Genomic DNA, 27568 nt, shown 5'->3' with positions numbered 1-27568 from the left:
CTTTGCAAAAGGATTCTAACAATTATTTTTTACTTTAGATAGCACAAGAGATGTACAGACCTATACAAAACACCCATCTATCATTTTGTGCCTCAGTTTCCGCATCACTCAAGAGTTCTTTGGGGTTTGGTCAGATTCTTCTAACAAGTCCAGGATCCTTTTCCTGAAGCTCATGACTTCTCCTACTTACTGAGTCAGTCTCTCGTTGACCCCTTGCAGTGGGTGTCCTTAAGCTCCTGACTGTCACATTAGTCAAAAGGTCCCCTTTGTTACAAGAACCTACCTCTTTGTTCCTCTCTCATGCCCCAAGCTTCCTTTGTTTGTCCAATTAACCCACTCTACATTTTTGAGGGCTGCACCAGACATCTCATCTTTGTTCCCTTTTCTGGGAAATTCCATTCCCTCAAACCTTAGTCCTCTGCCGAGAAGTTGGAGAAAACTGATTTTATGTAGAATTTAGTGAGTGACTCCTTTGCTCAGCCTGGGCAAGATCTAGACAGGACCTGATAATCTTTAATGACCAACCATTGCTAGCCCTATTTCAATGCCCTTTGGAATTTCAGTCCACGATGGAAGTAAAAAGACAGCAGAGAAGGTGCAGACCAGACTGATAATCAAAAGGGAGTTTGTTGTTTGATATAGAAACATAGAGGGTTCATAATACCAAACAAAATTCATCAATTGTTCCTAGACAGATGGTCAGAGCTAAACTCTAACATCCAGCCTGCCCAAGCCTTACCCATTTGCCCCTCATTTGGTTCTCTTGTATATTGGGCTTTCTGTGCCCATATAAAGGGAGTGAGGCAGCATTTGCTCTATGTCAGGGATGGGCAAACTACGGCCTGGGGGCTGTATTTGGCCCTTCAGACATTCTAATCCAGCCCTTGAGCTCCTGCTGGGGACCAGGGTCCAGGGCTTGTCCAACTCTGGTGCTCCAGCTGGGAAGCAGGGTCGGAGACTTGCCCTGCTCCATGTGTGCTGTGGTGCCGCACAGCTCCTGAAAGCAGTGGCATGTCCCCCCTCCAGCTCCTACATGTAGGGACAGCCAGGGGTCTTTGCACGCTCCCCTCGCCCCAAGTGCTGCTCCTGCAGCTCCCATTGGCTGGGAACCATGGCCAGTGGGAGCTGTATGGGTGGCACCTGCAGACGGGGCAGTGCGCAGAGGGGGGTCATGCTGCTGCTTCTGGGAGCTGCTTGAGGTAAGTCCTGCCCAGAGCCTGCACCCCTGACCCCCCTCATCCCCCAACCCCCTGCCCCAGCCCTGATCCCCCTCCTCCCCTCCGAATCCCTTGGTCCCAGCCTGAAGCACCCTCCTGTACCCCCAACCCCTCACCCCCAGTCTCACCCCAGAGCCTGCACCCCTACCTGGAGCCCTCACACATCCTCCCACGCCCCAACCACCTGCCCCAGCCTGGAGCCTCCTCCCACACCCTGAACTCCTAATTTCTGGCCCCACTCCAGAGCCCACTCCCCCAGTCAGAGCCCTCACCCCACTCCTACATCCCAACCCCCAATTTTGTGAGCATTCATGGCCCACTGTACTATTTCCATACCCAGATGTGGCCCTCAGGCCCAAAAGTTTGCCCATCTCTTCCCTATGTGCACAAGTGAGGTAGGGTTTATTTTCCTTTACAGAAAACTCTATTGGATTTTATCTCCATGACCTCAACCTGTCCTTCCTACAGTGACATAATGTCTATCTTATCTACTACCAGATACATAGTATCTTTTGTATTATTGCAATCTCTAACAGATATTTGTATGGCATTAAGTTTTCTTTTTAAATCTATAAGCAAGCATAAAAATGCCTGAAATTGAACTCTGCAAACATTGCAAAATGAGAATGGAGAAAACAAATATTGTCAAGGTTGCAACTTCTAGGAGGATAGGATTATTTGTCACTGAGCAGATAGTTTTCTGATCTCTCTCTTGCTCTTCCTCTAACCTGGGTACAAAGGTAAACTAGACAGACCTTGAATACTAAATCAAAGATACAATTGTAGATGGCTTATTGGACACACTGTACCTGATGTCATCAAATTAATAATATCCAATGATTTTAAAATACTAACTATGGATATATGTATACTTAGCTGATTAGGACATTACCTATTACCAATACTTGATATCAATTCATGTTATCTATTGTGAATAACTATGCAGAAAGTACAAGAACTTCCCTGGCCCAAACTTGTTTTATTAGGCAATAAAATAAATTACTCTCCAGCAGATCCAAACCTTTCCAGTTTATTCCTTAGTGGCAACAGGGTGTTAAGTCATCTTTTACTTTTATTGTTATCATCTGGGAGTTAAAGGTGATTTGCAAACGAAAGAGTGTTTGTGTCCTTTTAAGGAAAATATTAATTGATGTGTATATATAAAGACTAAAAGGTTGTTTGTTCTTAGTTAGTACTTTTTGCCCTCCCCAACCCCTTTTTAAAACATCTTAGAAATATCAAGTCTCATCTTCCCTGTTTATGCTGGCAGATTCCTTGAGACCCAAAGAACTGGGATGAGAACTTTCTCAACACTCAGTTGAATTTATGAAAGGAGATCAATGCTCCCAAGTTATTAGTTGGGTGTTAACAAAACCAATCAAGACACAGCGTTTAAAAGAGTCTAGTTAAAAATCCTTTTCCCTCTCAGCCTCCTATCTCTCATAATTCTGTTGTTTCTCCAGTTGTCCCAGGAGTCTCCTAGCAATAAGAAGGTAGCTCAGACATATTTCTAGTGTAAATAGAACAAAAATGGGAGAGTGGGGAGAATCTCAAAAATGTAAAGCACTCTATAAATCATAAAACCAAAAAAGGGGCATTAACATTTTTTCGTTTGCAAGTCACCTTCAAAACAAAGTGTTTTTGTTTAATTTGTTGTGGGTTTTTTTTTTTTATGGGGGAGGGGATAGGGGTTTAAACTTATTATCGTTTGAGTCAGGATTGGATGATTTGGCCCTCTCTTAGAACTCAGAGCTGAATAAACTACTTTCTTGTTTTATTATCCAAATGTAACACATCACTATTATTATATATTTATATTACTACTTTGTCCAGAGAGCTTAATCAGGATCAGGGCCCCCTTAGTCCTAGGCAGAGCTGGTAGCACCATCTGTAGTTAAAGATGCCCAACACTTCCCATTTATAAGAATGTTTTCAGTTGTTAATAACTTTGCCAAAACTTGAGCTGTTTGAGCTGAAATTTTCCATGCAGGGTGTCTTGTCTGCCTCAAGCTGCCTTTTTCTTTTTAAGTTCAGGGGGGAAATGGTTGAGGCATGGGTCTCTTGGCAAAATTTTAAACTAAAAGAGATGCAAGAGTGTGACATGTTTTTTTCATGACTCTCAACAAAATGGAAAAATGTATTGTCCTTTTATTACAGACTCTTTTATATACTTCTAAAACAATATCCTCATTACTTTGATTCTATGGGTAAAAAGTGTACGGTGATACTACTCACAGAGACAAGAAGTAATTAACAGCACTCTGTTAACTGAATACTACAGCAGAGACAGTATTAGAGAACTTTATCTTCTGGCACTGCTAATATTTTAGTCTTCCTGAGTGCAAATATTTAGAAAGCAAATCATTCATATTGACATGATGCAATACTGTACCTTTCTAACAGTTTTTCCAAAGCTGAAACAAAGAAAGTAGGATAAATTCGTCCTTGGTTTATACCTGCTCAAATTGGCATAAACAAGGGCACAGAGCCTGCTGTGAAGTCTGCTGTATATTTATACCTCCCTACTGTATGTTCCACTCCATGCATCTGATGAAGTGGGTTTTAGCCCATGAAAGCTTATGCCCAAATAAATTTGTTAGTCTCTAAAGTGCCACAAGGACTCCTCATTGTTTTTGCAAAGCAAGTTGATCTCTCAGCAGGATCATCTGGTGGAAACTAAGGCTCTGATCCTGCAAGTAGCTTTATGCATGTGGACTTCTCCACTCATGTAGAGCCCTCTTTAACTGCAGGAGTTCACCTCAGATCAACTTGCAAAATCAGGGTGTAAATCTACCTCTCCAAATGGCAACCCCAAGGAGAGTGGGAGAAGACACATTGCACGATGGGGACAAGGAGGTGCAATTTGTATCTAATCCAGCCCAAGGTGTGCAATATATATTATAAAATGGAACTTGTTATCTCAGTAGTTCTTAAGAAAACCACACAGTGTAGTAATGGCAACAGAAACAAGAGGCACTAGATAGAGTGTGATCTGAGTTACTACAGAGAATTGTTTCCTTGGTGTCTGGCTGGTGAGTCTTGCCCACATGATCAGGGTTTAGCAGAGCTGATTGCCATATTTGGGGTCGGGAAGGAATTTTCCTCCAGGGCTAATCGGCAGAGGCCCTGGGGTTTTTCGCCTTCCTCTGCAGCGTGGGGCACTGGTCACTTGCTGGAGGATTCTCTGCACCTTGAAGTCCTCAACTTGTGGTTTAAAGACTTCAATAGCTCAGATATAGGTCAGGGTTTGTCACAGGAGTGGGTGGGTGAGATTCTGTGGTCTGCGTTGTGCAGGAGGTCAGGCTAGAAGATCATAATGGTCCCTTCTGACCTTAAAGTCTATGAGTCTGTGAGATTCTTCTCTCAGCCGCACTGGTACAAATAACCCCATTGACTTGAATTGGACTGGTGAGAGGAGAATTTAGCTCAATGTGACTGGGTGTAAACCTCAAACTGGCACCAAAAGGGTTAAAGGGGCCAGAGAACAATCTAACTTCACAGCTTGTACCTGGGAAGGATGTGGTCAGGTGAATGGGCTGGATTTAAAAGAGGAGAGAGGACATCAGACGGGAGGAAGATTCTGGTCCTGTCCTGTGAGAAGCAGCCCCAAGGAAAGCAGAAAGTGGGAAAAGAGTAGACAGGCTATTTCCAGTGGGAGTTGGATGCCTGAATGGAGGTAGGAATTTAGATGAGTCTGTCTGAACCCCTGGGTGAGCAGAAGGCTATACTACCCCTGGAAAGTGGGGTTGTTTGAGGCCTAGGAGCCAGGGGACAAGGGGTGGGGAAAAAACTATTTGAGGGCAAAAGTATGGCTGTGAGAGAGAAGTAGCTGCTGAGCTCAGCTGTGCTTAAGGTTTAGTTGTTTTTACTTTGTTGGATTTTGGTAAAAAGCTCTGCCCTGGATGGGGCTGGACTCTAAAGTGGTATGGCTGGAGGGCTGGGATATTCCTATGGGTAGAGAAGGCTAAAGGACAGTGGGGAAAACTGAGGAAAAGGTGCTGAAATGCCATATATAGCCAAGAGGAGTATGAATGGGGGTGGCAACTTTGCTACACACAGCATCTCTAACAACTAGAAAGAAAGTAAAAGGAAATGTGAAAGACTACACGACATCATCCCTATTTTGAGCCTCTGTTTACTAATAAATATCAGACATTAGTCTACACCAACAATGAGCAGTGACAGGCTGAATTATTATAGTTATTACTGAGCAGTAAATATTTGTCTAAAAATAGAACTGGGAATGGATCGGATGATCTGAAAGACTCAAATATAAAATAAGGAGACTCAAGGAGTTTTGCTCCATACAAAATTACATGTTTTTCAGAATTGAAGCCTTGATCCTAAAGCAGCTCAATGTGGGCAGACCCTTATGCTAATAGGGATCTCCTGGGGCTCTGCAAGGTTGCCTGGGCCCATCTTTTTGAGGCAGCTTATAGGATTTGAGCCTAAATCATGTTAAGTAAATCTGCATTCACTGCTGAACAGTGCAAAGCTGTCTTCTCTCTTTTTTCCTTCTTTTTGATGCTTGTACCAGCAACTGCTCATGCTCTGTCTGCCTGAGACAGTCCCTACAAACACCACCATGCTAATAGTAATGTTAATACATTAGCAGACTGTAACCATAAATTTAAAATCCCATGTGCTCTCACTGTAATACACAAGAGATTTGGATATTTAACCGTCCCTAAATTCTGCATTACAGCAGGAAGCTTGCATCCCTGTGGACCCAAGATTACATAGCTTGTAACATTTGAAACCCTATCTGCAGCCTATATGGTATTATGCACTATCCTGTAGGTGCCCAACAGGCTACAGATTCTGATTCAGTGAGAGGAGACCTATTTTACAGACAGGTCAGCTTGCCATGGCAACAAAATACAAAAGAGTCACAAGATGCAGAGCTGACCAGGAGGTAAAAAGTTCATGTAAATCTCCTCCTCCTTCTCTCGTTCCTCACAGCGCTCAATTCAATAGGATTTTAATACATAGTAGGCTCTAGTGAACCCTGCAGAGCTTGGCTTGTAACATGGATTCAGAAACTGAACACTTCTGTTGGTGTTGCCAAGGCTGGGTGAGAGTCACTTCTTGCAGATTTGTGTGGTGGTTCAATAAACAAACTTTTTCTCCCCCTCCCGCAAACAGCTGGCCCTTGCTTTCTGCTGAGCCCCAGGACTTCTCTTTTTGAGCGTAGATGTTTTCAGGAAGCCAAAGAGTGTTTGTTGGCCTGGAAAGAAGGAGGCTGGCTGGTGGGGAAGGACTTGCTAGATTTCCAGATGGGTAAACAACATCAGCTTACATTTTCACTTCAGTGAACATCTGCTGATATTTGGGAAAGGAAAGAATGTCAGACTTGAGGGTCAGTTTGAGTGGATTTAAAGATCTATGCAAATACTTAACACATCTGTAATGCATACCCTGCCCACACAGCCTATATCCAAGATAATTAATGTTCAACAATATTAAGAAATACTTCAATTCATAGAAATGTACAATAATCTGAGTTGGATATTTTGTTAGAATAAGTTTTTCCAGGTATGGTATCTGAAGTTCTGGGCCTGGCCAAAGGTGTACAAACAAAAAAGGATCTTTCCAATGACTTTTTCTTATATGTCCCAAAATTGTTCAATTCATTCTAAGGTTTGGGGAAAGAGTGGAACTAGTTCATTTCTCCAAGATCATTGACAAATCCCTAGTTTTAGCCATCTAAATATATAATTAGAGACATTGTTGCAAAATGCTGTATTTGCATTGGTTAAGTGCCCCTCATCAGAACACAGAGGGTTCTCAATTCCATCTTCTGTGCCCCAGTTATCAGATACATTTCCCCCATGGCTTACTTTCGCAATTTCAGCCTCATTGACCTCTCTCATGTATCTGTTAAACTACAGTGCAGTAACCTTTGCCCTTTGCTTTGGATGTGACCACACATCTGTTGTTCATGTTCTTTTTTTTTTGATTTGTTCAGAGGTGCCAAATTTTCTTTACTTAAGTAGTGGGCTGAGTATTTTCCTCTCCTTCCCAGCATGTCTTCACATTCCTCCTGCCCATTGTTTCCCAGCTATCCCTACCTCTTCAATGAACAATAGCTGAATCAAGCTGCTTCCATTTTCAATGTCCATCTAAGATGGGATGCAATGGATTCTGGGATGCACCATATAGGAGAGCATGCAATGATTCAAAAGGTAGGTGTCCAAGACTCAATAAAAAGGCAGATGTGTCCAATTACTCAAAGCTCAGAAAAAAGGTTGTTGCCAAAGTCCACAATTGTCTTCGTATGTGAGGTTGCATGTATTTCACTTTTGCATGAAGCATCAGGTGACCAGTGCTGGTGGTGGAATACCACACTTGCCGAACCAGTGGCATGGTAATATAATTCCGTGTTCCTATGACAAGGACTTGTCCGTACTCCAGAGTGGATGGAGCTGCAGAAAGTGAGCAAAGGTGTAGCTAGGTGAAAGTTTTTCATCTTTCAGTGAATTAAAAGCAAATGATGGGATAAAAGACAGGGTCAGTTCCCAGGAAACTGGGCAAAGTAATGTTCTCCAGTGCTGTGTTAGTACCTTTCAGAGCCGGCACGTGGAAAGAACTGGATACAGAACTGTGGGTAGAGAATGGCATCAAATAATGTTATCTTATAAAAATGCTGTCTGCACTTGTGCAGACATTGCAGGGAATTCATCTAGAAATGCATCACCTAATCATTAGGGCCTAATGTATAAAATAGTGCATTTTGGAGGTTCACAACAACTTTTATCCTCATTCCGTGCACCACCTCCTTCCTTCCAACTGTTTTCTCTCCCTTTTTATTTCTCTCTCTGCTTGAATAAATACTTGTACCCATTTTTCAATTCTTCTGTCCTTTTCCCCTTCCCATTTCTCCCTATATAACTTGTTCGCTCTCCTGCTCTATTCTGTCCCCTCTTGGTCTTCCCAATTTTTATCATTCCTCTCCTTCCTCTCCCACTCATCTGTCCCTGACAACAGATCCTGCGTATTTCTCCACTAATAAAATCCACCTTCCTCCCCCATGTTCCCACTCCCTGTTCCTGCCCATCCCCCTCATCCTTTCTCTTCCCCCTCACTAACATTTTCCTTTCTAGTCATGTGTTGCTTCAGAACATGTAGCCAGATGTTGCTTCAGAATGTGTTAAAGCCTATTTTTTCACCTCCTCAGGACCAGGGAGACTCAGTTTAATGCCCAGTATAACTTACAGAAATAACATCATTTTCTTTAAGGGGGATGATGTATGTGTGTGTTAAGTTTGGATCCCACATTTTTGGTCAGCCATACTATTCCCTTCTTCAGCTATACCCTGTAGCATTAGAAGAATCCACTAATGGGTTGTCTTGTACAGGGAAAAGCATGACTTATACACCAGATAGTGTGAGAATGTTTCATCAATATAAAATCAAATGTTAAAGTCACTTTCAAAGTTAGATAGCTTTCAATCCCGTTCACACAGAATGTAACGACAGCAGACTATTTCCAAACTTCAGGGACTGATTCTCAGTTACATAAAACCCTTTTATACGCCTCTGGTCCTGTAAAGAAGCCTCAGGGTTTGTAATTGTATTTGCCAGAGTACTGTGTAAAGGGGCCTTACTGTAAATGAGAATCAGCTCCACAGTCTCTGGAACTTTCATAGTCAAACCTTTTATGAACTAACATGAGGATCTTGGCCTTATCACTTGCTGTAGGTTGTTTATAGGCTTGGAAGGATTACTTTGTAATCAGTAAAAGTCAATAAATGTCAATTTCATCAGACAAACAAATGATAACATTTCTTGCATGAGAACATCGAAATTTGATTTAGGGATATTTAATTTGTATATTTTGAGAATTTGTGTTTGGTTAAATTTTTAACTTTTTGAATCTCAATCATTGTTTTAAACATTGATTTAAAAATGCTTTAAAATAACATAACTATCAGTCAAAACGATTTCAAAAATGAATTTTGCAAAACATAAATATATCTGATGCTTTATTAAAAACATTCACACAAGATGAAATAACTTCATAGCAACTCCTCCCCACAAAAAAGGGGAAGCATTGGCAGACTTGTGACAACATATCTGCTTAATTTTACAATATAAAACAGTGTCATAGACTCATTAAACTGTAAACTTAATTATGTATTTACATATGTTGAGTACCTACATATTGTCAGTTACTGCAGTTTGACTGTGACTCACAGGCCAGTGATCATACCACAGACCCCACACAAGCTAACAGAGGGACTGTCAGAGCTCTCCTGAAACATACCTGAGCTGGTCCTGGAAATGTTGGGGCTCAGTCCTGGCTGGAATAAATCAATGATTTGAGTAAACTTTATAAAGCAGCATTGAATGTTACCAAAGCCTCATCAAATTGCCATGTACTACTTTGAGTTTGCTTTCCTTTTATTTCTGATTACCAAGATATTTGTGCTATGCTTTTGGGGCAGAGGGACATAGGAGGAATTAAAGCTCCTGCACTAAGAGGGAGTGTAAAAATAACAGTGAGTCAAAGGCAGCCCAGCAGGACATGGTGCTGTTCAGAGCTGAGTGTTTCCAGCAACTTTGCATCAAGATCAAGAACAGAGGCGGGGCAGAACTGGAAATCTGGGTGGATTGGAACAATCAATCTGTTTGGGCAGGAAGGCTAAATCCAACACTCCGCACAAGAGTGCCCCGAAATATTGTTAGATCCAGGCCACACATAGCTTTATTCTACTGTTGGCAGTACATCTTTTGGTGGGCTCATCTATCTCGCTGCTTTAAAATTGAAATGGCTGAGGCTTCCTCACAATTGATGCACCAAAAGGATGTAAAATTTTGGGGTGTGCAAGATTCCTTCTATTCTTTCAGGAAGGGGAGGTAAGGAGAGATCTTGGATATACATGGTTTTACAATATCAGCCTGTTTTCTGGGGTATAAATTAGGTGGGAAGCCTCAAGATACCTCAAAGTGATGAGATCAGCTGCCCCAGTGTAAACATGACTGGCTAGGTCCTTTTTGGCTTGAGGCAAGGGAGTAGTCCACCTGGCTGACACTGGAAAAGAACATCTTGTACTAGAAGAGAAAAAAGCAAGCTCCTCTCATGTTGAGGAGACCCAACAGGGAGCCACAGGACACCACACGTTCCACAGGGTCAATTTTAGGCATAAACTCTATTTACAGCACCAGTTGTAGGGGGCATTGTAACAGGAGATAGCTGGCAAAGCTGTTACTCTCTTCATCACATTGCTGCTTTGTTGGGAACCAAAGTTTGGTTGCAGCCCAGAAGTGGACCAATATGTGTGAAGCTAAGCTAACCACATGGTGTTGTTTTATATTAGATCACTCCACCAATACTGCTATTAAGCCTAGAGATGGAGTCCCAGACTTGCCCTATTTTCACAAGCTCATTCTTTTCTGAACATTTTTCTAATGGGGCTGAAATTCTAAACATTTGGCCTGAGGAGAACTTTAAAATAGTTATAGTAATGCCATGTAGTGTTTTCTACATGTGTTCTTTTCATTAAGGTTCTCATGTGCCTGTGTGCTCTCTCTCTCTCTTTCTCATTTACTCAGCCTGTTTGTCTTTCTTCTCCTTTGCCCTATATACATGAGGGTACCGCAGCCAGAGTTTAAATAGCTGTCTGCACAAATGTACTGTCTGCTCAAATATACTGTACTCTAGTGTACACAATACAATTTCCTTACATGGTTATTCCTTTGTTTAATATTCTGATTTCAAAAAGCGATGAAGTGTACTATGGCACTTTATAGACTAACAAAAGTATTGGAGCATAAGCTTTTGTGGTTCATCTGCACTTCTCCAATCCTGATAAAGTCAGTGGGATAGCATGGATATAACCAGAATAATTTGTCCTGATGACTTTGGTCTCCAGCTATTAAGATCTGCTTAGTTTTGGCTGAAGTAAACAATCTTAAATCAAGAGAGACTGAGTGCACAGAATTTACCACAGATCAAAAATTGAGAATCAGCTGGCACCAGCAGCTCACAGTAGCACTGATAGCTGATACTGCATGACCTAGAGCATTTTACTGACTGTACTTTACAGCTTGGGGAAAGATCACGGAAGAGTGATAAAAGGGACATAAAAGAAAAAGCTCTAACTCAGCTAGAACAAGATGTTATGACACTACCAGCAACACTGCACTATAAGATCAAATAATGAATTCTCTTCTTTCAAAATCAAAAGCTATGGACACAGATACTGAGCAAGCTTTGAGAACTTAGAAAAACCTGCCCATTGAGCAAGTTTGTTCCTTTTAATAGGAGCTCTCTAAGATTGTGATCCTGGTGCCATCATAATTAATTCTCCACTCCCCTAGGGTCCTGATCTGGCCAAAATATTACAGGCTACTCAAACTGTACAAGCCATATTTAGGGCTTCTGTCCCCACAGAAGGCAGACATTCACTAAATAGGTCTGCTTCAACAGAAAGAATAACCTCAGGTTTCTGTGACTTCTGCAAATCTGGGGCTAGAGGAGATGTTATGTGAGTAAGATTCTCTTTTCCCTCATCACACAGTGCTTGAGTCTTGGTCTCTTCAAACTCTCCTTCCGCAACCGTGAAGACCACAGAAATTATTCCAACTCTACACTATAGTAATATTTCTGTGTATCTGTGAGTGAGGTACTATCTTCTGCTTTCAATAAAGATTACCTGGGAGTAGAGCCCCAAGAGGCTTTCTTTCTCCAGATTTCCAAAGTGTGGTACTCTGTGAAACTTCAGTGCATTTGGGAGGAGAGAGGGAAGTAAATGTGTGTGTGGGGCGGGGGGAATCTCCGTTTATGAGGTATTCGTGGCCCTTTCTTGCTATTCCCTGGCTGACCTTTGGACTGGCATTGCCATGCAGGTAAGATCCTTGGATTCTTACCCCTCAAAAATTATTTTCTAACATTTATGCAGGGCATCAGGGAGTTCCCCAATGTCGCTTCCAAGTGTTCAATCAGATCTAAAAATAAGTCACAGCAGAATCAACGGGACACTCTCAATAAGGAGGCAGAAAGAAATGCCTGACTGAGCATTCTGCATCACCAGAAAAGGAAAGTTTGTATATTTGCCTTTAGATAGGTATTAGCTTTCACACCTATAGGGCTCAAGAAGCCAAGGGTATTTTCATGGGCCAGAAGACAAAGTAGCTACTTTCAGCACAATGTAGGCCTAAGGTTATATAGCATGTATCACTCACATCAGCATCCAGAGGATATGGGCTGTGAGTGTCCTGTCACTAGAATGGAAAACAAAAAGTGTTGGCCCTAAGGAAACTTCCTTGCATATCAGCACTACATTTGGCACCCAAAGGTTTACAATTAGTTAACAAGATCAACAATAGAGGGTGGAAATATGGAAGTAAACAAAAAAGCAGACCCTGAAAATAGTCACCTTCTCTTATTGACCTCTCAACTGAAATTAAATAAAATCAGAAAGGTGGGGCTAGAGATCTTTTGAGTACAATATTTACACAGCACACTGTCATAATGGCTACACCCCCTCCTCCCCATTTCTTGTAATTCAAATTTGTAAGAATGCAACTAGTATTTGTTCCACTACTGATTTTTATGCTCCTCCATCAAACATTACTTTCTCTTGTGTGTTCTGAATAAGGTCAAATGTACCAATGATGATAATACTTAGACTTTTCACCCAGAAGGAGCTTTGCTAACATTAGTTAATCCCCATTATACGCTTGTGAATTAAGTATTATTACTGTCTCCCCTTACTGTAATGAATAGTTTTTTGAGACAATATGAAGGGCTGTTTAAACAGGGGGAATTTTCTTTCTTTGTTTTCTTCACCTGCACCATTCAGGGAAATTACTTCAGCCTTCAACTGGAGTAACTCCTGTTTCCTGTGTAGTTGCAAATGGGGGTTTAAAAGGAAAAAAAAAAGAATCAGCAATGAACAATACAGGAAATGGAGAATTCATGTGCATAATCTTTTTCATGTATTCTTTTCTTCCTGGTTAATTACTATTTCACAGCTTATGGGCATGTAGGTACTGCACTTTTGTACAGGCCCTTCCTTTCTCATAGGTCCACCTGTGGCAGAGCCAGGATCCATCACATTCTGGGGCTCACTCAACTTGAGAAGCCAAGGATAGATAATTTGGTCTGAATTAGGCTCATCAGTGGAAAGTTGCACAATTCACAGAAATGCTTATACGAATTAGAGCTCTGCATATCAAACTGAGACCTTATCATTAGGAAGAAGGGATTTCCAGTTATACAATAAGTACATGCATCACAAAATGAGTGCTGTTTGCTGATAGTCCCATCTATCTTGGACTGTTTTTGCCCACTCCCCTCCCCATTGCTCAAATAATGGTCAATTGGAAAATATATAGAATTATGTTTTTACAACACAATGTACAGATCCTAGGTGCTAATCCTCCTGCAGGAACTACTTTTAATTTTAAAATTCTAGAAAGGCCAACTCTTAAAGGCATTTATTTTACAGGCCCTGTGTACTATCTCTAACCAGCCATACAAGGTGCTGTTTGTATTATCCCTAACCAGCCACAGTAAGATGAATGTGCTGTATGTTTATGGGAGAAGCTATTGTAAGGACTTTAGTTTAAGTGAGTCTACAGTAATGGAGCCCAATGACATCTAAAAGTGGCAGGCAAAAGTGCGTTCAGAATCTTTTACCAGTAACGAATAAAGAACATACTGGAGGTGTCACAAAACAGGGCAGATAATGACTACAGGGAGGCCCCTCCATTCATTCGCAGTTTATTTGCCAGTTTGGATATTTAGTGAACAGTTAACTGCAGCTCTAAATTAAACCTTTGTAGAGGCAGTAAGATTACTGGCAAAACTAGTCTCCCTTGGTTCCCTGCAGTTTTACAGCCTGAGCAGATTAGTCATTTTCAGTATGCAGGAAAATGCTCATTAGCAGTTAGCTGACATGATAAATGTAAGATAAAGACTGCCACCTAGTGTGCACTGACAAACCCCACAGATTCAATACACAACAAAAGAACGTATTGCCCATGGTGAAGAGAGAGGTCAAAATAAGGAGTGAGAAGGCTGGACTTCCTAGATCTGTGTAATGCACTCAGGTCCTACTGTTGCCAACCCATCAGCAACAACAGCCTCTTAATGGCAGTGCTCTTGTGAATGATATTACCGTAGTTTAGTAAATAACTTACCTAAGCAGCTACACATAAGCAGGTGGAAAAAACTACAGGAATGGAATACATTTTACTGATTTTAATAAATACTAGAGGTGGACTCAAGCTGCAATTTACAGATCTAGCATTAAGTAAAGGGTCTTTGAATGCAGAGTTTGACCCATTAGCAAATAGGGGCTTTTTGCAAAATGAGAGTCAGATCTTGGTTTGGATCATTTTAATGCCCTCAAGCTCTGGGGTGTTCAGAAGCAAGTTTTTGGTTTGGGATCAAGCCTTAACAAACACCAATTATATCAAACAGTTATACACAGAACTCTTGTTAGTAAGACAACAAAAAGGTTGTTGGTGGATGATATTTTTCACCCCAGTGTGCAGAATGTATATGTTAAAACAGAGTCAAAAGGAGAATGGATATATTTTACATCCTTATTTTTCTTTTGTAAATTAATCAGGTCATTACCAGTCTATTGGCCATGTCTGTGCCAATATTTTATATAATCCATTCAGTGTCAATCTATTTTGTGTCCATTGAGATGTAAAATGAGTGTAGCTTTTAGTTTAGATTAATGTACTTTAATAATACTAGAATTCATTCTTTTTATAGGAAAAATACATACAAAGAACAAGTGTATCCCTGGAAATATTTTATTTTTACTGAAAATACAGGATCAAAGTCATAACTGGTATGAGCCGGCACCACTCATTACTTCAATGCGCAGTTGAATTTGGCCTACAGAGTGCAGAGGGCATAAGCACATACCAATGGTCTGTTGGCTAAACAATGGCTTTGATCCATACACTAGGTTGCTGTTTTTGTACTGGGACTTACCAAATAGATACATTCATTTTAGATGTAGAGGCTGACATATCTCAAAGAGACAGTGCCTTGCGACAGCTTCCTGCCCCCCCTCAGGGTTCCTTGGAAAAAAACAATGCAGTAGTTGTACTACAGAAATTACTATTAATGAAAAATCATACTGTGCCGTTGATTTGTTAGTTAGAGCTGCTCACTGAAAGCAATTAATGCTGCATGGCACAGTATAGTCCCAGCTGGTCAGTGATATTCTCATTAACTTCTGTTTCTGGGGTGAAAGAGAACATATTTAGTGATGAACTCCAGTTACTAAACTCATCCTTTTTCGATGTGGCAGCAGAGAGATGTGTGAAAGAGGCACCACTCCGAGCATTCTAGAAGACAGAGGTGGATACATCTCAGCTATTGCTTATTCATATTAAATTTACATAGAAAGGTTTTTTTTTAATCTTCAGTAATACAAAGAATTTGTTAGCTTGATTACATCCACAAACCCTGTTTTGCATGTACTGTTGCTATGTGATGCATGACCAAGAAGCATGCACACTGGGGAGTGGAAGGGCGGGGGAAACAGAGGGTGCAGGGGTAAAAAAAAAAAAAAAAAAAAAAGAAAAACTTGAAGTCTGAGCATAACTACAAGCCTAAATTTATGTATGCAGTTGTTTTCATGTGTAAGCGGGGGAATGGTCCCACTGTTGTGGGTAACTTTCCTGGCTTCTGCACTAACCCGGTGAAATGGGCTAGTGGAAGGATCTCAGTCCTCACTCCCACTTCCTTTACGCAGAGGCCTTCCTGCCCTTGAGGATCCCCTTGCACTCTCCTGTCTGGCAGAGTTCTTGTATTCCCAACAAGGCTGGGCCCAGGATTCCTGGGGGGCTTGACTCCCAACCTTGCTGTGGTCACCTAGGACAGGGGCTAGCATGTCCCCACTCCAGGGTATTCTCTCTGCACTGGACACTTCCCTGACCCACTGATCATTACATGCGATTTAAAGCAAATATAAATTTATTTAATCAGCAATTAGTTTTAAAAGGAATAAGGAAAAATGTGAAAGGTTAAAGGAAAACACATCACCCCGCTCTGTGGCAGGGAACATTACAAACAATGTCTCTGAAATGTCAGGGCAGTTCACAGTGTATTCCTTGTAGTTCCCAGGCCTCCTTCTCAGGCCCTGGCTGTGCTGCAGGGATGCTGTGAGTTGGATACTTGCTCTGGCAGTGGCCACACACTCTCAGACTCTAGGTGGCGGCACCCTTCTTCCCAGTGTCACCCCCGCCCTGTTGGGGTTACAACCCCCTCCAAGTCTGGCCTGCAGAGCCTCTTGACTGAAGCATCTCTCTGTGCTGGGTCCATTGCCCAGGGTCCCCCTTGCTCTCCCCAGCTGCTCACCATACCCGGCTCCAGACTGCTCCAGCCCCAGCTCCACCACTCTTGTCTCAGCTCCAGCTCTACTCTGCCTCAGCACTGCTGCTGCTTCTCTGGCTCCTCTGGTGCTACAGCTTTCTGTGACGGGTTAGATCACAGAAACCCCCATGGGAACTGCCAACTGATGTGCCAAGACTACTACTGCCCCTGCTTTCCCTGCCACTCTGGAACTCCAGCACCCCATTTTGTTGAGCCAGACACACCAGTCTGCTGCAACACGGACCCAGGGTCTGAACCACACGCCCCAAAGCTGCAGACTTAGCTGAAAGCAGCTTACAGAAGTGTTCCTGTCTTTAACACTAAGATGCCCAACTCCCAATGGAGTCTAAACCCCAAATAAATCCATTTTACCCTGTATAAAATTATACAGGTAAACTCATAAATTGTTCGCCCTCTATAACACTGATAGAGATGCACAGCTGTTCCCCCCCACATTAATACATACTCTGTGTTAATTAAAAAGTAAAATGATTTTTATTAAATACAGAAAGTAGGATTGTAGTGGCAACAAGTAGTAACAGACAGAACAAAGTGAATTACCAAGTAAAATAAAATAAAACATGCAAGTTTGAGTCTAATACAGTAAGACAGCTGAGTACAGATAAAAACCTCACCCTTAGAGAATCCATTAAGTTTCCTTTTACAGACTAGTCTCCTTCTAGTCTGGGTCCAACAATCACTCACACTCACTGTAGTTACTGTCCTTTGTTCCAGTTTTTTTCAGGTATCCTTGGGGATGGAGAGGCTCTCTATTTAGCCAGCTGAAGACCAAAATGGAGGGGTCTCCCAGGGGTTTAAGCAGACTGTCTCTTGTGGGTGGAAACCCCCTCCTCTCTCCTATGCAAAGACAGTGTTTTGGAGTCACATGGGCAAGTCACATGATCATGCCTGACTGAGTTTCTTACCAGCCAAGCCACATTCCTGGGAAAGCTCCGATGTGGATTGGCATCTTCGAGTTCATTGTTGGCTTAAGTGGTTCTTGACTGGGCACTTAATTTGCACATTCCTTTCTCAAGAAGGAGACCAAATGCTTTACTAAGGCTATCAAACAAGTATACAGCCAATATTCCTAACTTCAAGTACAAAAATGAAACATGCATGCAAATAGGAGGAATGTACTAAGTAGCTCATAACCTTTACATAGATATGTTACATGTCATGTGTAGCATAAAACATATTCCAATTATATCATATACACATTCATAAGCATATTCCCATAAAGCTTTATGGGGTACACTGTCACACTCTACTCCCAGGACAGGTCTGCTCTGCAGGCTGCTTGTGACTCTGCTACCAGCACTGACCTGCTTCGTGGGCTGCTCTCCTGGCTCCTCTGGCTCTGGTTGCTGCAGCTCTCCTCTCAGGGCAGGTCTGCTCTCTCTGGGCTGTGTCTCTGGCTTTGAGGCTGCAGCTCTGTTCCCAGCACAGGGGCTGCTTTTCTGGCCCCTCTGGATCTGGCACAGCTCTACTCCCCAGCTCAGCTTGGATCATGCTTTCTCCTTAGCTTGGCCCCACTCTGTCTGACCCAGGCAATTCCAGCTCACACGGAAGACGGGACCCACCCTGGCCTTCTGACTCCTTGATTAGCCTGCCTGCACTGTCAATCAGGCTGATCTGGAGCACAGTTCTTGGGGACTGTCAGTCATAGGGTCCTGATTTCTCATTGACCCTTTCCCTGTCTTTTAGTACTGGGAGCTAGCCAACCAACACACCCCCACTGAATTTAAGTGGACCACAGTCCCCTTACATTTGCACAAATCAGCAGAGTGCATGTTAAAAATGGCTGTTTGGGTTAATGTCATCTGTACCCAGTAAGTCTGATTAAAAACAGTTGATTCAGAACAGTATCCAGATTGGTCTGGCTTTTTAAGTAAAACCCTGCTTGGTTACCATTTCGAGCCCACCTCTCTTCTTTATAATTAAGGGGTTACATGATAAATGACTATCAGAACAATATTTAAAGGGTGCAAACAGCAACAGGATAGATGATTTGATAGAAGTGATAAAAAAAGATACTGTTAAGAATGGTTTCAGAGTAGCAGCCATGTTAGTCTGTATCAGCAAAAAGAACAGGAGTACTTGTGGCACCTTAGAGACTAAAAAATTTATTTGAGCATAAGCTTTCGTGGGCTACAGCCCACTTTATTATGCTCAAATAAATTTGTTAGTCTCTAAGGTGCCACAAGTACTCCTGTTCTTTTTATTGTTAAGAATGTCATATCCAGTGAAGTGAAATTTAAGATGTATAGCTAGAAAAAAAAGCCTGTCTGAATGCGAATGGCTGTTTTTTCTTAGATTTGCTACATTGTTTGCTACCTCAGAACTGCCATCTGGTGTTTTCACATAATATGACAAGGAAATTCAGAGTGGAGTTCATCGTATGTTAAAAAGACAGCTCTCTTCATGTAAACCAGTGTTTCCCAAACTTGGGACGCCCTTGTTTAGGGAAAGTCCCTGTTGGGCCGGGCCAGTTTGTTTATCTGTCACGTCCACAGGTCTGGCCAATCGCGGCCGTGGTTCATCACTCCAGGCTAATGGGAGCTGCTGGAAGTGGTGCAGTCTGAGGGATGTACTGGCCGCCACTTCCAGCAGCTCCCATTGGCCTGAAGCAGCAAACTGTGGCCAGTGGGAGCCGCGATTGGCTGGACCTGCAGATGCTGTAGGCCCAGCCCAACAGGGGCTTTCCCTAAATAAGCAGTGTCCCAAGTTTGGAAAACACTGATGTAAACCATTATATTGGTGAATCTGCATAGTATAAATTAGGCCCCCAAGTATTTACACTGGGAATCTTCACAAGGTCAAGCTTTTGATGAGGACAGATTAAGCAAATTCGTTTGGTAGTGTTTCTCAAGACATTCAGTATAGCTGCAACCACCAGTTAACAGGCAGACTAAATATCTGACAGCCCTGTGCTATTGCCACAAGATATCCCCTATAATCAAGAACAAAAATGAATTCTGGGCGATATTATGGCTAATCTCAAGTGTGAGCATGCAAGGTGCTACCATGTGGGAGGTCTGATTTAGACTCCTGGGGAGTGCATCAAACTGGCAGAAAAACTTATTCCAGGCAAAAGAAAGATATGAGTTATTGTAGCAGATATTCCTAACCTCTAGACCAAGGGCACAGGAATTATTACAGGGCCTGAAAGAGGAAAGGTGGGAACACTGTAGCAGAAAGACTAATTTTATGTCCTGTTATGCTGGAGCATTTATCTGTGAAGTTCTGGGTGGTATGTGCAGTACTAATGAGCCGAAAACAGAGACCTGTGCTTTCACATCTGTCCAGCAAATCAGGTTTGCTGAGCTAGTAACCTCACTAAGGCCTTTACATTATCACCAGCAAGGCAGAGGTATACAGCCTGAGATTCCTCAGAAATCTAGGTCTTCCCATAAGCCCTATAAGTGAGAGGTACCGGTCCAATAACCCCAGAGGCCTTGACATGAGACCAACACATTAGAATGCCTAAACCAGTGAACTCACAGACATACATGCTGAGAGCAACCCAGCAAGCTAGAGGTGCTGAGCCAGTGAGTTCAGAAAGTCCTGTGCCATAGTATCAACCCACAAGCTAAAAGTACTGATCCAATGACTCAAAGAGACCTGTGTCCTGAAATCAAGATTTGCTAATCCAGTATCCTCAAGAAGGCCTGTGCCCTGATGTCAGGCCAGCGAGCTAGAAGTGCTGAGCCAGTGACTTCACAGAAGTCTGTACTTGGACATCATTAATCATCTCAGTAGGAAAGAAGTCCTGTGCCTTTTCTCTTAATAATCAGCCAATCAAGCTAAAAGCGCTTAGCCAGTGACATCACAGAGCTATGTCCTTTAACATCACCCTAGCATGCAAGAAGTGCTTAGTCAATGACCTCCCAAAGGCCTATGCCTTGACATACACCCAGAAAGCTAAGTCATAAAATCTTGGAAAAGCAGGACTAGAAGGGATCTCGACAGGTCATCTAGTCCAGTTCCCTGCACTGAGTCAGTAACGTTCAAAGGTCTACAGCCTTGTCTTCAGTCCAGCAAGCTATAGTAATTCATCCTGTTAACCTCAGAGGGAGCTGTCACTTGATATCAGTCCAGCAATCTAGAGTTGCAGAGCCAGTGATCGATTTTGCCTTGGCATCACTCTAACAAGCTAGAAGTGGTGAGTGGGGTTATATTAAGGGAGACATTGTTCCCCTTGTTTCTCTCTGCTCGCTTTCCTCCCAAGCTTGGGAGGTTGAGGGGAGGAGAAAGCTCCCACCTGCTCCTTCACTGTTGGTGAAATTAGAACACATCAGGAAGGAAAGTTCACTGTAGGAACAGCTGGAAGAGCTAGTGTCCAGCTAAACTGTTTTCTGCAAGTGGATCCCTGTTTGCAGGACTGAGGCCTTATACCAGTACTGTACCACTATCCCTTACTGATCATAAATAATACTTTCCATAACTTCAATCTTATGAGACAGTATTCCCATTAATAATGTTTTACAATGATAGAAGTGAGAACCTACTCTTTACATGGGCAGAGATAATTTTGTATCTAAGATAAGAGACATCTTTTGCAGTGAGCGATATATCTTAAAGACCACTTCCAACAGGAGGCTTGTCTTTTGCTATCTATCTCTAAAAATACTTCAGTGTCCATTTCCTTACTGCGAAAAATCAAAGTCAAATAGACAAGCTTTACATTTAGTCCCAAGACTCAAATAGAGGTAGCACCAAAAGTGCTTCTCATTTGTTAGTAAGGAAACACCATTTATTTGTGTCAGACAAATGACCAGGCCACACTAATAGATCATGTGTTCATCACTGTACTTCATTCTTTATAAATATTGGCCTGACTTACTAAGGGACTCAAACTTTTTCCAGGACTCACTTCATCAATTATAGTAAACTGGTAAGTGACCAGAACAGATTTACAAATTCAGATATTGGTGGGAGAACCTTCTCAACAGCAGGCAGAAAGTTTTGGAAGAGTCCTACCCTTATCATCAGGTTATGCTGCCAAGACTCACCTCTTTCTCACAGCAGTCTCTAAAGAAGTATAATAGAAAATGACTCATTAGCACACTCAAAGGCAGAAGTCTATATCACGAGAAAGATGCAGAGCAATCCCCACTGCTTTCCATAATCCATGTATCGTGACTAGATAATACAATGAGATACTACAGAAATGCCAGTTGATGTAGATAATGAATTCAGATAATAGGGCACATCACACATCGAGGACGAAAAAAAGACTAATTATAGCAATGCCTTGAAAATAAAATTACATATTTTAGCAGTGCTTTAGAAGCTAAATCAAGAAGAGTACAGCTAAATTAATAAAACTACACTACATGGCAGGGCTTAATAAGCTGAATAAAAAAATGGCACATACAACATAACAAATTGCTTGTTAGAGATACACCAGAGATGAATTTCTCACTGTAACTGCACTGACCAGGATGAGAGAAATATGTGGCAGAAAAATCAGTTTCCTCAGTGCACTTTCATTTTAGAGGCAAAGAAATGTTCCCACATTCATACCACCATTTGGACTGTATAGAATGTTCATAACATATCTTGTGGCTTCCTGCCTAGATTTGGCAGTTCTGTAGGCCAAACTTCAGAGGCATCCTCTACATCAGGGTGGGCAAACTATGGCCCACGGGCCACATCTGGCCCGCAGGACCATCCGGCCCAGCCCCTGAGCTCATGGCCAGGCAGCTAGCTCCCGGCCCCTACCCTGCTGTCCCTCCTCCTCCGCAGCCACACCGCCTCATGGGCAGTGCTGCAGTGTGTCTAGGGCGGCTCCAGACATGCTGCTCTGAAAGGCATGGTATGGGGGCCGGGCTGCGGGGTTTGATATGGGGCAGGGAGTCCTGGGGCGCAGTCAGGACACAGGAAGCAGGGGACGGTTGGATGGGGCAGAGGTCCGGGGAGGTGCAGGGGACAGGGAACAAGGGGGATTGGATAGGAGGTGGGGTCCGGGGGGGCCTCACAGGGTGCGGGTGTGGATAGGGGTCAGGGCAGCCAGGGGACAGGTAGCGAGGTGGGGGTTGATGGGGTGGGGTCCCGGGGGGTCGTTAGGGGTGGGCATCTCGGGAGGGGGTGGTCAGAGGGCAAGGAGCAAAGGGGCGGGTTGGATGGACAGGAGGGTCTGGGGAGGCAGGGGGTAGAAAGTGGGAGGGGTCGGATAGGAGGCAGGGGCCAGGCTGTTTGGGGGTACAGAGCCTTCCCTACCTGGCCCTCCATACAGTTTCGCACCCCGATGTGGCCCTCAGGCCAAAAAGTTTGCCCACCCCTGTTCTACACAGTGGACAGGCTTATGTTTGTAACCTTATTGTATCAAAGTGGTGGACTGCCTGACTTAGGTTTGACTAAAAAAAAACCTTTCAAGTTATGTGCTATAAACATTTAAGCCTCATCAGATTTAAAAGATATATTTGTTCTGACAGCAGGAAAGTGGAAACTACCATCTGTTGCTACACCGCACAAACTGTCCAGTGGTAGCTTCAGCGATAAACCAGTAGCGTGACTGCGAGCGTGCACACCTGCATGAGTGCACGACGGAGAGCCATACTATTGTGGAAAGCCACAACAGAGAGGACTTCTACATGTGGTTTCAACACAAAGTCAGTCACCAATTTCAGCCAGGAGCCCTGTTGGGAGAACAAGTATGTGGATCCTAGATGGGTGGGCTCCCTCGCACCAAGACGCAGACAAGAAAAAACAAGGATTCTCACAAAAATAATTGTCACATTTCTATTTCAGCTCTAGCTGTGGACAGCAGCCAGGGCAGGGGGCTGGCTGGGAGCCCACACTGCAACATGGGTCGCACTTGCAAGGGTTTCACCGCAAGCGTAAGAACTTTTCATTTGTGCCGAAACCTATGTGCGGGGCCAGCAGAGCTCCTTCACCTGCCCTCAGCTAATGGGCTTCATAGAATCACAGCATATCAGGGTTGGAGGGGACCTCACGAGGTCATCCAGTCCAAGCCCCTGCTCAAAGCAGGGCCAGTTCCCAACTAAATCAGCTTGCCAGGCTGGCCCTGCCCTCAGCTCTGCCTGGGCTGCTGGCGCTGCAGGGAAGGCGCTGGTCTAGCTGCCTCTCCCGCTCACTGCCCTCACGTGACCTTCTCCAGGCTGTCACACACACCGTTGCAGTTATTGTTCCCGGTCCCTTTCTGTCACTCTCCACCCCTCCCCAGGAACATTTTCTTACACATGCGCACTGCTCTTCCCGGAAATACTCGGTTGAACGGTTAAGTGGTCCTTGGTCACCTGACACAGCCCTCCAGAGGAGTGGGCGGGGGTTCTCGTGTCACGTGACGCCCCCGGCTCGCTTCTGTTCTCGCCGTGCCTACAGGAGGGTCTGCGCATGCGCAAAAAACAGCTGTCATCCGCGCACGGAAGAAGCCCCGAAAGCAAAGCAGGGAGCGAGTGAGGGGGAGTGCGGCCGCTCCCCCGACCCTGCGGTGCCGTTAGCTGCCCCGTCCAGGTACAGTTCGAGCCGGAGCGCACAGATCCCGCTGGGGGCAGAGGCCGGGCCTGGGGGTGCAGCTGGGGGAGCCCGCAGGGGAGGCCCCTGAGGGGAGCAAGCAGGGGCTGGAGCGCGGTGGCGCAGGGAGCAACGGGGAGGCCGGTGCACGCAGCACTTAGGCGGGGATGCCTCTGCCACCTGCTCGGGGGAGGGGCCGGGAGTGTGTGTGTGTGTGTGTGTGTGTGTGTGACCGGGGCTGTGTTTGTGGTAAAGCAGGGATGAGTGGGGAGCAGCACAGCTTGTATGTATGGGGAGGGGCCGGTGGTGGCTTCCTGTGAGCAGCCCTGGCCCTGCGGAGAGGAGGGTATGCGGGTGCGGGTGGTTCCCAGCGCCCTATGCCGTGCTCACTGTCTACACCCTTAACCACCAGGTGGTAGGTACGGTGCTGCACTGGCTTAACAGGACGTGAGGGGATCACACAGGAAACCAGCCCTGTTGCCCCAGCTGTCACTGTGGCTGCTGCCTTTGTGCACGCTGCAGCTGGGCTGCGTGCATCTGTTGGTTCGGTAGCGAAATGGAAGGAAGCGAGAGGCAAATGCAATTCTTGTGGCACACGTTGAGTTGTTTGGAGTTTGTGTTCACAAACATGCTATTGTTTTTTTAAACAAGTGTTTTCATAACATTAACCTGAAAAACAAATCAGACTGCATGTGTGACTTGTCACTGTGTCTCACTTCTTGTGTGATTGTACTTCAGAGTTGGATATGGGCATGTGTGTAAACCTAGATAATTTACTGTCAGGGGGAAAAAATCCCATTTAAAAAAAAGTAGTGAAATGAATACAGCAGGTGTATCACTTTGGCCCCAATTCTACAATGACTCAGCATAGGTTGCCCCCCCTACTGCAGTTGTGGTGCTACATGTGAACACAGGTGTCTGTCCAAATAATATTAATCCCTACCTCTTATGTAGTTGTTTCCGTTGGTAGTTTTCAAAGTGCTTTACAAATGAAGTAAACATTGTTATTCCCATTTCTCAGATGGGGAAACTGAGAAACAGAGCTGAAATGACTTGTCCAAGGTCACTCTTCAGGCCAGTGGCTGAGCCAGGACTAGAATCTGGCTCTCCTGTGTGCTAATTGGTTACTCTATTCACTGGGCCATACTGAGTCCCTTATAAGATTGGAACCTTCAGGAAGTGTTTTGGATCCTCTGTTATGGAATGTATTGTGGATTCTGTTGCTTTGCATTGTGAAATAGTTCTCAGTATTTTTAAAGAAAAATTATTTTTAAAATCAGGCTTGGTACATGAAACTAGCAGGTGTCAGATAAATATAATCAATTAGTTCAGTAGTGCATGGTATTAGATTGAGGAGGTGCTGTTTTGACTTGAACTGTGACACTTTTTTTTAAAAAGCCATGTAATTTCACAGATTCTTCATGTATGGATTTGAATACAGTCTTCTGACTGTCCTATTCTCTCCATCATATTCTTTGTATTTTTTTTTCTAATGGTCCATTTTTCTGTTCTTGCAGTTTCTGTAAACTATAGGTGCAGTAGAACAATATATACATTTCTTGTTTGTAGTTGATATTTCAGTGAAAGTTAACCAATACAAGATTATAGCTTAGTACTATCACATAGGTGTCATGAAGTGGATAACAAGGGATTGTAGTTCAGAGATAGGGTTCCTATTGTCATTGTCAAAAAAAAAAAAATCATAAGCAAACTCTCAACAGAATGTAGCAAGGGATTTTCTGTGTAATAACTGCAAAAACTAGAAAGAAAATTTTTACTATATTCTGAATTAATTATCATTTTAGGCCCTAATCCTACAGCTGACCCTGTGTGGGTACAGGGATTCACCTATGCAGAGCAAGTTGCAGGATTGAGACCTTAAAATTTACATTATCAATCTACTTGAAAGTCAGAAAATAAAGGTAAAATCCTCCTCTCCTCACTTGTTCAAGTAATCCTATTAGGTTCATTTGGATTACTCACATGAGTGAAATGAGTGGGATTTGATCCCAAGTCAGTAAAAGCATCATTGGCTTCAAGGTCTGGTTAAAATTAACATTTTTTACTTCAAATATTTCTGCTAGGTTGTAATGCATTTGAATGAAGAGAACTGATCTTGTTTCTTTATGTAAATAAACAAATTCTTCCTATTGATTGATTTTCAGTGTTTATATCATTTCAGAGACTGAAGGATCCACCTTCGATGTTCTTAAATAGCTTTAAATTTATAGTTTCTTCCATTATTATTGATGCTAATTTTTTAGAAGTAGGGACAGAAATTATGAGGTAACTGACATACCCATAATTTGTAAGCTGATCTATCTTATGCAAAGCAAAGGGCTTTGTAGTGATAGGTTAGTGGCTTGATTAAAAAAAAAAGAAACAAAATAGCACAGTGATCTTTTTCTTGGATGCATTTTTTACTAAGATATTGAATATGGTGACATACATATTTGTAAAATTGTTTCTCTATCAGTGTCTATACTTTGATAACCAGCAAATGGTTTTACTGCAACAACGCAACCCCCAAATGTAGACAAACAAAAATGTGATTTGCAAATTCTATTTTCCCTTGCTTGAAATTGGGGTAAACCTGAACTGGTGTGAATCATGGCTACCCTTGTCTCCGCTGAATTTGTGCTGGTATAGCTATGCCAGTTGCTGGCCACTGGTGGCTGAACTGTGGCTAATGCCTGGTAATAAAACCTATACTATAACCTGCTTTTTTGGAATGTCTCCCAGGAAATGATTTTAGCCTAATAATAAAGAATGGTAAAGATTAAGCCATAATGGGATCAGATTTAGCATACATTGCACTTAAGGGGGGGAGGGAGGAGGGCAGGAACATTTAGCCAGTATAAAGAGATGCTAAAATATGAAATTCTAAGATTTAGCCTTCTAATCATAGATTGCAATGTAAATATTAAGAAAACGAGGTGGAGTGAGTTAGTTTTTTGTCTCGTGTCTCTGTTTAATACAGTATTTTGTCATTAAGGGTCTGAATTTTAAACAAGTCAGGTGGGGAGTTGTGTGCCAAACTTAAATGTACAATTACCACAGTTATGCATTCAAATCAGTAAATTACACAGGTAAATGCTAGTTATTATTTTAGATTGTTTAAAATGTGGCCTCTTTCAACTGGGGCAGCTGCTTAATGAATTAATTTTGAAGTCTGTCTTATTTCAAGTTGTCTTCTGCTGGGATTTGACTATACTTCCTGAATCTGATGGTGAACATATCTTGGTTTTAGCTGCATGAGGTGGCTAACTATATTCAAATGTAGTTTAAATTAAAATTATGTTTGAAAACTGTTTTCAGTTTTGGCTAAAGTATATATGGAACTTCAGAGTAGCACTTCTTATTATAATTGTCTTACTATTTGATTGAAGTTCCTCTCAATGATTATGGCAAATAAGAATTGTTCTTGGGACACCATAACACTTTTCCAAAACAAAAATGTAAATAGTGTAACAGTGAAGAACTTGTTATTGCTTTCTAGTATTTTTTTTTGCTCACTTTA

General features: G+C 42.9%; 1 protein-coding gene across 4 annotated transcripts in view; it reads left to right on the top strand.

Annotated features, from left to right (window-relative positions):
- The first annotated feature begins 23921 nt into the window (after window positions 1–23921).
- KDM4C (lysine demethylase 4C) overlaps window positions 23922–27568 on the top strand; it is a 431136-nt gene continuing 427489 nt past the window's right edge. For all 4 annotated transcript variants that reach the window (XM_032803407.2, XM_032803405.2, XM_032803406.2 and 1 more), the window contains exon 1: window positions 23922–24048. The gene's annotated coding sequence lies outside the window, so the exon portion shown is untranslated. The remainder of the gene's footprint in view (window positions 24049–27568) is intronic.

The sequence above is a fragment of the Chelonoidis abingdonii genome, chromosome 6, assembly GCF_003597395.2.
Source record: "Chelonoidis abingdonii isolate Lonesome George chromosome 6, CheloAbing_2.0, whole genome shotgun sequence".
Taxonomy (NCBI): domain Eukaryota; kingdom Metazoa; phylum Chordata; order Testudines; family Testudinidae; genus Chelonoidis; species Chelonoidis abingdonii.
The sequence above is the reverse complement of the archived record's forward strand: the minus strand, read 5'-3'. Positions and strand labels throughout refer to the sequence as shown.